This window comes from Dipodomys ordii, unplaced genomic scaffold, assembly GCF_000151885.1.
Source record: "Dipodomys ordii isolate 6190 unplaced genomic scaffold, Dord_2.0 Scaffold68, whole genome shotgun sequence".
In the NCBI taxonomy this organism is placed as follows: domain Eukaryota; kingdom Metazoa; phylum Chordata; class Mammalia; order Rodentia; family Heteromyidae; genus Dipodomys; species Dipodomys ordii.
In genome coordinates, this window is record NW_012267284.1 from 6,865,048 (window position 1) to 6,877,939 (window position 12,892).

The following is a 12,892-nucleotide window of genomic DNA, read 5'->3' on the forward strand; positions in this document are numbered from 1 at the left end:
GAAGGTGGCTCAGTGGTAGAATGCTTTTCTTGCATGCATGAGGCCCTGGGTTCGATTCCTCAGCACCACATAAGCAGAAAAAGCTGGAAGTGGTGCTGTGTGGCTCAAGTGGTAGAATGCCAGCCTTCAGCTCAAGAGCTGAAGGACAGTGCCTAGGCCCAGAGTTCAGACTCCATAGCCAAAAAAAAAAAAAAGCCAAAAATTTTCATTTCTCCATCGAATGTGAATACTATAATGTGCCTAGAATTGTTTCTCCTAAGATCCTGCTTGTTAGGAGTTCTATATGCTTCTATAAAGTAGTTAAGATGTTCTTTTTTAAGATGGGGGAGATTTTCATTGATAATCTTGTTGAATAGGTGTTGCATTCCCTTGCTTTGATATTTCTCACCTTTGTCCACTCCAATTATACAAAGGTTAAATTTCTTGGCACTATCTGCTTGCTCTTGGATTTCCCTTTGGAATAATTTAAGTGATTTTTCCTTATCTGTGACTTTATGGTCCAGTTGGTGCATTCTGTCTTCTGTATCTGACACTCTATGTTCCATTTTATTCACTCTGTTAACTGTGGCTTCCATTGTGGTTTGCATGGAGGAAATGGACTCATTTATTGATTCAATGTTGGGTCTAAAAGTAATAATCTCACCTCTTAGTGAGGTGTGTACTGCCTCTATTTTTGTACTAATCTCATCTCTTAGTTAGGTGTGTACTGCCTCTATTTTTTCATGCACCTCCTGTTTGAGATCCTGCATCTCTTTCGATATTTTGTTCCTGTATTCGGGCTGGTCTATTTCTCACTTTAGTTCTTTTTTTTTTGTCAGTTGTGGGGCTTGAACTCTGGGCCTGGGCACTGTCCCTCAGCTCTTCAGCTTAAGGTGAGCGCTCTACCACTTGAGCTACAGTGCCACTTCCAGTTTTCTGGTGGTTTATTGGAGATAGGAGTCTCACGGTCTCTCCTGCCCAGGCTGGCTTTGAACTGTGATCCTCAGATCTCAGCCTTCTGAGTAGCTAGGATTACAGGTGTGAGCCACCAGTGCCCGGCTCACTTTAGTTCTTGAGTCATTGCCTCCAACATCTCTTGGATGTAGCTTTTGTCTTCCATTCCTGCTTTGCTCCCATTAGGGCTCTCCCCTGGGTGGCTGCTGGCTTTTGGGAGTAGCTTGCTATCCTGGGTGTTGATAAACCTTGTAATTTTTCTCTGTGATTTTCACATGGGGATTGAAGGATTATTGGAGACTATCTGAAATTTTGTTTTGGTCAATAAGTGTCTGTCTTTGCTTTGTTGCTGTTTCTGAGTTGGTGGAGAGAGTTTGTACCTGGTCTCAGTTCTGTTGGTGGCCGACCTCCAGCTGCTGGTCTGACCCACGTAGGGCTCTTGGTTCTCTGCTGTAGATCACTGGCAGTTCCTGTCTTTAGAAGGACTGAGCGGCCTAGATTTCTCCTGTTTACTACTCCAAGTGCTCTTGGCAAGATTGAGTGTCCTAGATGTACTCTCCCAGTTGCTAGAGTCTGCTATGGGCTTCTGACTTTTTTTTTGTTTTTTGTTTTTGGCCAGTAGTGGGCCTGAACTCTGGGCCTGAGCACTGTCCCTCAGCTCTTCCACTCAAGGCTGGCACCATACCATTTGAGCCACAGCGCCACTTCTGGCCCTTTCTGCTTATGTGGTGCTGAGGAATCAGATCCAGGGCCTCATGCACACAAGGCAAGCACTCTGCTGCTGAGCCACCTTACCAGCCTGAGCTCCTGACTATTATCAGGTGCTGGTGGCTTGAGTCGTCCAATTCCTGGCCTGGGATATATGGGTCGGGTTCTGGTGGGGTTTGGACTTCTGGTTCTCTTGCCCTGGGCACCCAGGTCTTTTGCTGTCATGGGTGTGATTCCCAGGGGTGAAGTTCCCTGTTTTCCCTCCTCTGCTGAGGTGTATGCTCAGCTTCTGACTTCAATAAGGAGGAGTCGGTTGTGTTGCTCAGGCACCAGATCCCCAGGCCTGGTCCTGGCTCCTGGTCCTGGCCTTGGGCATGCCAGTTGGACCTGTGCTGCTCTGTATCCCACCTGAGTTACACAGCCTGGAGTACACAGTTCAGGTTTCTTCCACTGTTGGCAGTTGTGACCCAGAGGTGCTGTTCCTGGCTTGGGTGTTTAAGCTCTTTTCCAGGGGTGCTCTTGATCTAGCGTGGCTGGCTGGGTGTGCTCCACAGGTTGGTGGAGCTACGGGAGAGTTCCCAGTTTTAGTGGATCTTGTAGTTCCGGTGTTGGGGTAGGGGTTTGGGTCAAGATCTGGGGGTTCATACCAGCTCTGTTCTCCCTTGAGAAGGGATACACTGTCCGCTGCGGGTACTCACCCTGAGCTAGTTGTTGTTTCTGTGTGATGTAGGTAGCTCAATCAGAGTTCAGTTGAGATGCTTGTGGGCTCAGAGGGCGGTGCTGGCTCTGTGTGTTTCTCCTCTGTCTCTGCCTCTGTTGATGCTGTTCGAGTCAGTGCCGTGGGATGGGCTACATAGGTAGCATAAAATCTTTCCAAGAAATTAGACCCTGTCACAGCTGGGTGGCCACCCTGCTTGTGAATGTTAGCCACAACTGCGCTACTGGTCAAGGACCAAACTCATGCTGGGGCAAGAACTGCATGTAATGACCACCCATGCAGTTGAAGGGGTCCTTAAGCAACCTCCTGACCACTGGCTCAGTAAAGCCCGGCTCACACATGATCAAAGCTTGTTGTTAAACCCACCCAGAATTACGTTCCAGGCACTGACTGCACTGAACCCAGCCACCCTGCTACCTGATCCCGACTTGGAAGCTCCACTTCATGACTGTGCTGAGATCTTGGCCCATGTGCATGGAATCCAAGCAGACCTGAAAGACCAGCTCTTGTCGGACGCAGAACTTGTCTGGTTTACGGATGGTAGCAGCTTCGTTCGAGGTGGTCAGAGGTATGCAGGGGCAGCGCTGATAGCTGGAGCGGAGGTTGTGTGGAACCACTCCTGACTGGGATCTCTGCACAGCGGGCAGAACTGGTGGCATGAACTAAAGCATTGACTCTGGGAAAAGACAAAATTTGACTGTCTATACTGACAGCCACTATGCCTTTGCCACTGCCCATGTACATGGGGCCATATACAAAGAAAGAGGACTGCTGACAGCTGAAGGGAAAACTCTTACAAACAAGGAAGAAATCCTAGCCTTGTTAGCAGCCCTGTGGCCACCAAAGAAACTGACTATAGTACATTGCCCAGGACACCAAAAATCTAAAGATCCTGTAGCACGGGAAAACAATTTCACAGACAAAACTGCCCATGAAATAGCCCTCCAAGTAGACCGGACCTTGGTGACTACTCTACATGACCCTGGATTGCCCAGCCTCTCTAAGCACCCCCACTATACTGAAGAGGAAGTAGAATGGATTAAAAGACTGCCCATGGCCCAATACCTGGACGGATGGTGGCAAGACTGAGTGCAAGTATCATCCTCCCAGAGAAGTTGGGGGAGCAAGTGCTACTTAAGATGCACCGCTCAATGCATATGGGGGGCACCAGGAAGATGCAAGACCTGGTGAGGCATGCAAAGATAAAAATCAGAAATGCCAATTCAAAAATTGAACAAATCGTTGCCTGATGCAGAGCTTGTCAACTGACCAGTGCAACTGGGAGTGAGCCAAACCCTGGGTCCAGACAAAGAGGAGACAAGCCAGGAGCATACTGGGAAGTGGATTTCACAGAGGTAAAGCCTGGGAAGTTTGGGGATAAGTATTTGTTTGTTTTTGTAGACAGTTTTTCAGGATGGACAGAGGTATTTCCTACCAGGCATGAGATGGCGTAGACGGTGGCCAAGAAACTGCTGGAAGACATTTTACCCAGGTTTGGCCTTCTAGTAATGATAGGTTCAGATAACGGACCAGCCTTTGTATCCTTTGTATCCTTTGTATCTTGGGGCTGATTGGAAACTTCATTGTGCCTATAGACCCCAAAGCTTAGGGCAAGTAGAGAGAATGAATAGAACCTTAAAAGAGACCTTAACCAAATTGACCATGGAGACTGGCGGGGACTTGGTATCCATACGCCCTTTACAGGGTGCATGACTCCCCTTATAAAATAGGACTAACTCCTTTTGAGATTATGTTTGGGAGATTTCCACCCATTATTCCTAACCTGCAATCACACCTGCTAGTTGAATTTGATAATCATGAATTCTTATCCTCCCTCAAGGCCCTACAGCAGGCCCACCAGGAAATCTGGCCAAAACTAAAGGCCCTCCATAAGACTGGACCCCCCTCCTGAGCCTCATCACTTCTGATCTGGAGACTGGGTCTACATGAAGTGCCATTGGCAAGACACCCTGGAACTTCGCTGGAAGGGACCCTATGTGGTGATTTTGACTACCCCCATGACTCTGAAGGTCGATGGAATTGCCACCTGGATCCACTACACCCACAGACCCCTTTGTGCTGAGAGAGGACTTCCTGCCACAGTGGCAAGTTTCCCGCTACAAGGACAATCCCTTTAAGCTTAAGTTGTGCCGCATCCCCTAAGCTACATGATGGTATTGTTGGTTTTATTACTTTTACCTCTGAGCTATGCAAGTCTCCATATTCCCTGGGCATGGGTAATTAGTAACCCTGGGGCTGGGGGACAAGTCCTTCAATCCCAGATAAGACCTCAACTTCCCTGGTTCCCTGATTTAACCTTTGACTTATGTCAGCTGGCAGAGGGCTTGCCTGCATTCATCCATGGGCTACCTGGCTACCCCACCCCCCAATGTATGCATTGTTCATTTTATGTCTGTCCTGAAGTGAAGCACTCTGCTTCCTATGGGGGGGACCAAGATTATTACTGTGCTCCCTGGGGATGTGAGACTTTTGCTACAGATTGGAGGGCCAAAGGAAGGGATTTAATGGAAATGATTAGAACCCAGCAAAGGATCCAGTTTAAGTTCACGGATAAAGGAAAAAAGAACCAGACTTGGGAATCAGGTACATCATGGGGCCTCCAATTCTATAAATGCTATTCTAGACAGACAGGGTATATCCCTGTGGGGGATGGAGGCTTCCTCTTTACCCTCTGGCTTCTTAAAACCCCAACCTCCCCCATTAAGGCGCTGGGACCCAACCTGGCTTTTGTACCAGCCCCACCAGCTAAGCCCGTGGGGGATGTTAACCCTCCCAGGGTTACTGAGAAAAACCATATAGATAGTCCTATTCCTACTCCAGCAGGGAAAAAAGACTCAGACCCTTTATCGAACCTATTAGTAAGCACCTTCCACGTCATTAATGCCTCCCAACCAGAACTCACTCAATCCTGATGGCTTTGCTATGACATTTACCCACTCTTTTATGAAGTTATAGCAATAATGGGGCGGTATAGTGAAGCAGCCACCCTGGAGCAATGTCGCTGGCAGCAAAAAGGGAATGCTAGGCTAACTCTATAGTCTATAGCCAGCTGGGGGTTGTGCATAGGAAAGGTACCACCCCAATATACTGATTTGTGCAACTTGACAATCCAAGTCAAGACTGAAAACTATATGTTATCCCCTGAGGACGGCTGGTGGGCCTGTGCTACAGGTCTGACTCCCTGTGTTCATGGGAAAGTGTTAAAACAAACTCAAGACTTTTGTGTTCTGGTCCAATGGGTACCTAGGCTGATCTATCACACAGATGGGGAAATCTAATAGCACACAGGAGGAATGGAGGCACCAGAAAAAAGAGAAATAATTATGGCTATAATATTAATTGTCCTACTGGGTCTCAGCCTAATAGGAGCAGGGATAGGAATGTCCTCTCTAGTGCTGCAGAACAAACACTATAATAACCTGAGAGCAGCCACAGATGTAGATCTCAAAAGAGTTGAGAAATCCATTTCCCACCTCCAAGACTCTCTATCCTCCCTGGCAGAGGTAGTTCTCCAAAACAGAAGGGGCCTGGATCTCCTGTTTTTACAGCAAGGGGGGATTCTGTGTGGCTCTAAGAGAGGAATGCTGCTTTTATGTTAATCACTCAGGAGTGGTAAAGGAATCAATGGCTAAAGTAAGGGAAGGACTAATAAAGAGAAAGTGGGAATGGAAACAGCAAGAAGGATGGTTTGAGTCTTGGTTCAATTATAAGGCCTGGCTAATAACTTTAATTTCAACTCTGCTAGGCCCACTGTGTGTATAGTGTATAGTGTTGACCCTGAGAACCTGTATACTCAGCAGATTGGTGGCTTTCGTGAAGGAACGAATTAATACAGTTCAGTTGATGGTGCTCAGGGCTCAATTCCGATCCCTAGATAAGGAAGGCATGGAATTAGAATCCAACCCTCTACATCTGCTTCTAACCCATGTCCTTATTAAGAATAGCTTCAGGTTAGGGCATGCTTAAAAACTACCTACATGCTGACCACCTTGTTGCCTTTAATTGGAGTAAAAATGGCCACTTGTAAGACTCATTGATCTACAAACTGGTTCGAAGCCAGCCCGGGCAGGAAAAAAAGGGTCCCTGGGAGACTGTCACCTCTAATCAGCCAGCAGAGTGCTAAAAGAGTTGTTTTGGGACTCAAAGTAGCAGAGCGCTAGCCTTGAGCTGGAGAGCTGAGGGACAGCCCTCAGGCCCTGAGGCCTAGTCCAGTGGCCCACTAAGGGAATACCAATGAGGCATTTAGCCCAACTTGGGAAAGGCACTCCTGGGAGCAGTAGCCACTGCTTGGATGACAGAGATGTCAGATCCCATCGTCACTTGTGTCTGGCCTATCAAAAGATGATCCAGACTATCCAGCAGATAGTCTGTAAGCATTCTTCTCCTAACATTTAGGGGACCATGTTTGGGTCCCCTTCTACAAGTAAAGGGGGAACGTAAAGCCCTAACAAAATATAATATAGCCATTTTAGGTTTAGATTCCATCCTGTTAAGGCACTATAACTGAAACTCCAGGAACTGTATGAGCAACTCCCCTTGAGTCCAAACTACAGGAACTGTATCAGTAACTCCCCTTGAACCCAAATTCCACTGTGTCAGCAACTCCCTTTGAGCCCAAATTCCAGGAACAACCCCCTTTACGGAAAATTCCACTAACTACAGATAGGTTCCAAATGTTCCTATAAGATAAAGACCACTTGGTGGCAGCTCAGATCATCTGCTTTAGCCAATCATTTCCAAGAGCATCAGCCCCATGAACCAACCAACCCCCAGTCCCTGGTCGGTTCCTGCCAATGGTTAAACTAATAATCTTTTAGAAATATTTTATGAATTTCCTGTGGTGTGATATGATTTGCTAAGTGATGCTATGGTGTATACAATGTTCCTGAAACCCTATAAAAACCCTGCTGAAGGAAGGGTCATGGCTCTCAACTCTGACCCGCTGCGTTGGCGATGGTTGTGAGTCCAGGCTCAAGCTTGTAATAAATGACTTTCGTGAGCTTGCATAGGAATCAGCTCCATGGTGGTCTTTGGGGATCATTATCTGGGCATAAGAGTGGAAGTCTTAACCTCAGCCCATCTCTAAACACAGGAAAGTACTCCAATGGATGTGAGCCCATTATATTTCAGGAAGCTTCCACAGAGACTTTTCCTTCTAAATTTTGTTTTCTGTCCATGTAAGTGGCCATCTCTGAGAGCCGACACCAGCAGTGTGTTCCCAGGGAGAGCTAGTTTTCTATTCTCAACCTGCCCACAACTGTCTGATTATAATTTGAACTTTCTAAGGTTTCAGCCGTCAGTAGAGGTCTTGGTTTAATGTTCCACAAGAATTATGTCAGTCAGCCGGTTAGAGAAAGTACAAGATAAATATTATGACTGCCAGCTGGCAAGTGTTGGCTTTTTAGGGTAGCCAAGTCTGCTGAGATTACTTCCTGTTCTTCTGCAGTGAGGTTTGCCAGTTTCCTCCAGATATCAAAGTGCTGGAGTTGTACTTTTCTTCCAGAGGCTCACAAAATGTGGGTCTTCAAAGAGAAAAAAGAAAGAAAAGAAAACTGTATTGAATTGTCTCTTTATCTTGCAATTATCTCTAGCCACCAATTACAACCTGTACCAAATTCACTGATTTTTTTTTTTTTTGGTGGGTTGGGCTTGAACTCTGGGCCTGAGCGCTGTCCCTCAGCATTCCAGTTCAAAGCTAGCACTCTACCACTTGAGCCACAGCACCACTTCTGGTTTTCCAGTGGTTTATTGGAGATAAGAGTTTTACGGCCTTTCCTACCCGGGCTGGCTTTGAACTGTGATCCTCAGATCTCAGCCTCCTGAGTAGCTAGGATTACTGGCATGAGCCACTGGTGCCCGGCTAAATTCACTGATTTTTATGTATGGATGTGACCATCCTGGAGCTTGAACTCAGGGCCCAAGTGCTGTCCCTGAGCTTTTATGCTGAAGGCTATTGCTCCAACATGTGAGCCATAGCCCCATTGCTGACCTGCCTGGCTTCAAAACACAATCCCTCGATCTCAGCCTCCTGAGTAGCTAGGATTACAGGTGTGAGCCACCATGCCCAGGGCTGCTAATTTTTTTTTTTTGGGGTCCGGTAGTGGGGCCTGAACTCTGGGCCTGGGTGCTGTCCCTCAGCTCTTCAGATCAAGGCTAGCGCTCTACCACTTGAGCCACGGCACCACCTCCGGCTTTTTTCTTTTTGCTTATGTGGTGCTGAGGAATCGAACCCAGGGCCTCTGGCATGCAAGGCAAGCGCTCTACCACTGAGCCACCTTCCCAGCCCAGGGCTGCTAATTTTTGAAACACAAATTCCAATATTTAATAAATGTAATCTTGATGATACCTAAAGCAAGTTTACACTTTAAATTTCATTATGAAAAAAATTGTTCTATCTTCACATTTGTATTTTTGTAAAAGAAAAAAAATGAGAATCTTGATAGAGATCAGACCAACGTGGGGTCACATGGGCATTATGGTAGTTTTTTTTTTTTTAACGTAACTCTTTTTAAACTGGGAACACATTTTTCAGCATGTTAAATATGCAGGACAGAATATGCAAACCACAGGACCAGAGAAGTAACACATGACCAAACCAAAATCGCTGGACATTGCAAGTTGTGCTTCGGCATAGAAGGTTCTTGAACTTTGATTGATGGTGTGGCTCTTTGCTGACGATGAAAAATTCTATAGTGTAGTTATAAAAACTGGCAGGGGAAGGGGAAAAGGGAAGGGGGAGAGGCCTCCAGGGGGAGGGGAACACGACCACAGCGTCTAGGTGAGTTCCCTGAGGCTGGCTCTGCAGGCCGGGCACCGCCCAGCCACCCTCCTGGCTGCGTGGTCTCGACCCCTCTGACCAGAGTGAGTGACGAATCGAATCGGAGGCCGCCCCAACCAGCGTCGAGTCCCAGAAAGACAGAAAGACCGCCAGAACCTGCTGCGGGCCTGGCAGACCAGGAGGAGGCCACGCAGCCGCCTGCGGCACTTTGGAGAGGAGCAAATCGAGTGGGAAGAAGACCAGATCAGCCACGTCAGGGGAAGGGAACAAGACGGATAGAAGACCAGCAAGGTGATCGCAAGGTCAAGGAGGCGATCACCGAGTGGCCTACGGAGGTCACAGACGTGGAAGGGGCCCAGGCGATGGGCTGGACTCTCCTAGGCCTGCTGGACCTGACAGCTCGTCCTTGGACCAGCGTGGAGGAGGCCGCAGGTCTCACGGCTGGGGAGCTGTCCAAGCTGAATTAACAGAGTCCCCCCAACACAAATCCCTTATCCCTGCAGTGATTTCGGATCAAACACATGCGACTGAGCAAACATCTGCACGGGAAGAGCATGCAGGGGCAGACACTGAAAATGGGGAAGAGATACCTCCTCTTTTTCAGTGGAGGAGGGTCCAGAGAGAGAGGCCTTTGGATGGGTGGAAGGCGGTTCACAATAAAGACCGGGCTGAAGTGGAATTTAATATTTGGAACCCAGATGAAGGGGCTGATGGGCAGTGGAAGAGGGGATTTGTTCTTCATGAATCAGAGCGTGAAGAGGCTCATGCTGAAGATTCGGTGGTGGATCATCATTTCCGGAAGCCAGTAAATTAGACAACAACATCTCAGCTGGAGATCAGCATTGGTGACCTAGCCTGGCACCTGTGGCTCAGGCCTGTCACCCTAGCTACTCAGGAGGCTGAACTCTGAGGATCACGGTTCAAAGCCTGCCCAGGTCAGGAAAGACCGTGAGACTCCTATCTCCAATAAACCATCAGAGAAACTGTGGTGCTGTGGCTCAAGTGGTAGAGTGCTCACCTTGAGCTGAAAAACTCAGGGACAGCGCCCAGGCCCAGAGTTCAAGCCCCAAGAAGGACAGAAAAAAAATTGGTGACCTAAGCCACCCAGGATGTGGTGGTAGAGAAGAATGAGGTGGACGTGGACGTGGACGTGGACATGGTGGACGTCCAAACGGAGGCAGTAGGACTGACAGTGCTTCTGCTCGGGATGTGTCTGACTCAGAGCATTCCCAGCTCTGCCTTAACTAGATGCCATAAGACAACCCTGGTTCCTCTGTGGACCATCCTGTTCTAAAAGCTTTTGCATGCTCAAGGATCCTAAACAACCAAGACATTTAAAACACGCAAAAAAGACTGTCATTCATACCATACACACCTAAACACTGAATTTTATCTGTTACAAAAATGGACTTCTTTTGCTACACAGAAGTAACAAAAATGGTAGTCAGTTTTGTATTTAGAAATGTATTCGTAGCAGGGATGTTTTCATAATTTTCAGAGATTATGCACGCTTCATGAATACTTTTGTATTGATGCTTGCAAATATGCATTTAAACTTGAAATATAGGTGTGAACAGTGTGTACCAGTTTAAAGCTTTCACTTCATTTGTGTGTGTGTGCTTTCACTTCATTTGTGTGTGTATGTGTGTTTTGGGGGGGGTCCAGTCATGGGGCCTGAACTCTGGGCCTGGGCACTGTCCCTTAGCTCTTCAGCTCAAGGCTAGCACTGTACCACTTTGAGCCACAGGGCCACTTCTGGCTTTTTCTGTTCATGTGGTGCTGAGGAATTGAACCTAGGGCCTCATGCATGCAAGGCAAGCACTCTACCACTGAGCCACCTTCCCAGCCCTTCATTTGTGTTTTTTAGTGAATGATTTAGACGTTTCTCTAATATACAGACTGGTATAAACATTGGACATTATCAGTTTTAATACCTGCTTTGAATTTTCACACATAGTCAACTGGAACATGTAAACCTGGATTTGTCAAATTTTATGCTATGTGGAATACTACTTTAAGTATTTAACTTTATTTTCATTTTTGGAGAGAAATCTCTTCACTTCTCATATAGCTGGTATATATGCTAAATCTTTATATACAGAAATATCAGTACTTGAACAAAAAAAGGTTATAGTGAAACAGGTCCACTGGTGTCTGACGCCTGTAATCGTAGTTCCCAGGAGGCTGAGATCTGAGGATCATGGTTCAAATCCAACCCTGACAAGAAAGACTGTGAGCCCTGAGTTCAAGCTTCAGGACTGGCATACACATATACCAAAATGTCATAATGAAACATACTTTTTTTTGAAAGTGAGTCTTAGTATATAGCTTAGACTGGTCTCAAACTGACTACATACCCCAGTGTACCCTCAAACTCATGATCCTCCTGTCTCAGTCTCCAAGTGCTGGTATTACAAGTGAGATTACACCATACCAGAAGAAGCTCATTACTTGATGTGATTAATATATGCTAATGACACCTTTGATACATTTTACAAAAAAGATCCAAACATTTCTTATACTATCTGACCTTCCCTTTCTCTTCCAAAACAAGTTTTTTTAAACTTATTATATTCCTTGTTTATCATTCCAAAATATGATATGTTTGGGAAAATGGGCTAGAAATCAATCTAGGTATCTTTGTGTTATTTTTCTTTTGAAGTTATATTTTATGAAGTTATTTATACATTTATATATAATACATTTACATTAAGTTCTAGTTATTAAGTTATATTAAGTTGTCCAAAGGGGTTACAATTCCATTTATGAGTACCATGCGTCTTGATAAACATCACCCCTTCCATCATTCTCCCCCATCTGTCTCATCCCCACCCATCCCCTCAATTTTCCTAGTTTCATAGGATATACATTGGATATAATGATTGCATTCTCCTTGCTTTCTTCTCTTCATTCATTGACCTCCCCCTATAACTCAAGTACCAGTTTCCTTGTATTCAGCCAAAGCAGTCTTTTAAGATTTATGAAGACTTGTTTTGTGGCCTCACATATGGAATCTTCTAGAGAATATTTCATGGACACTTGAGATCTATTTGTTGTGGATCAAGGCCTCTGCTTCCCAATGTGCCTTCTGTCTTGTTTTCCTGTTGAAATCTTCTACCATGATTGTGTAACGATTCCATCCTCTTAATTTCCTTTTTAATTTTTCCAGTGCTGGGGGTTGAATTCAGAGTGTTGCACATGGGAGATGATCTATTTAAAATGAGAGATTACTAATAGACAAGAAGTTACTAGTTACTATTGTAATTTTGTTCTTTGTTCTCTGTGTGTCTAATAACTTTTTATCCTTCAATCCTTACCCCCTAACTTGCTGTGTATTTTGTTGATATTTTCTAGTGACATTTTTTATTTCCTTCTCATTGTCTGTTGTGTATATTTTGTAGATATTTTCATTTTGGTCATTGTGGCCGATTACAGGAAACATTCTATACTAACAGTATTTTAAATGAAATATATCTTAACTTCAGTTGTTTCATACTTTTTCTTTATGCCTATGATGTCCAAACTTCCATCTTTATTGTGTACTCATTAAAGAAACATAGTTATTGCTTCTATTTTTTTCACATTAAAAAATGGAGCTAGGGGCTGGGAAGGTGGCTCAGTGGTAGAGCACTTGCCTTGCATGCTCGAGGCCCTGGGTTCAATTCCTCAGCACCACATAAGCAAAAAGAAAAAAGCTAGAAGTGGTGCTGTGGCTCAAGTGGTAGAGTGCTAGC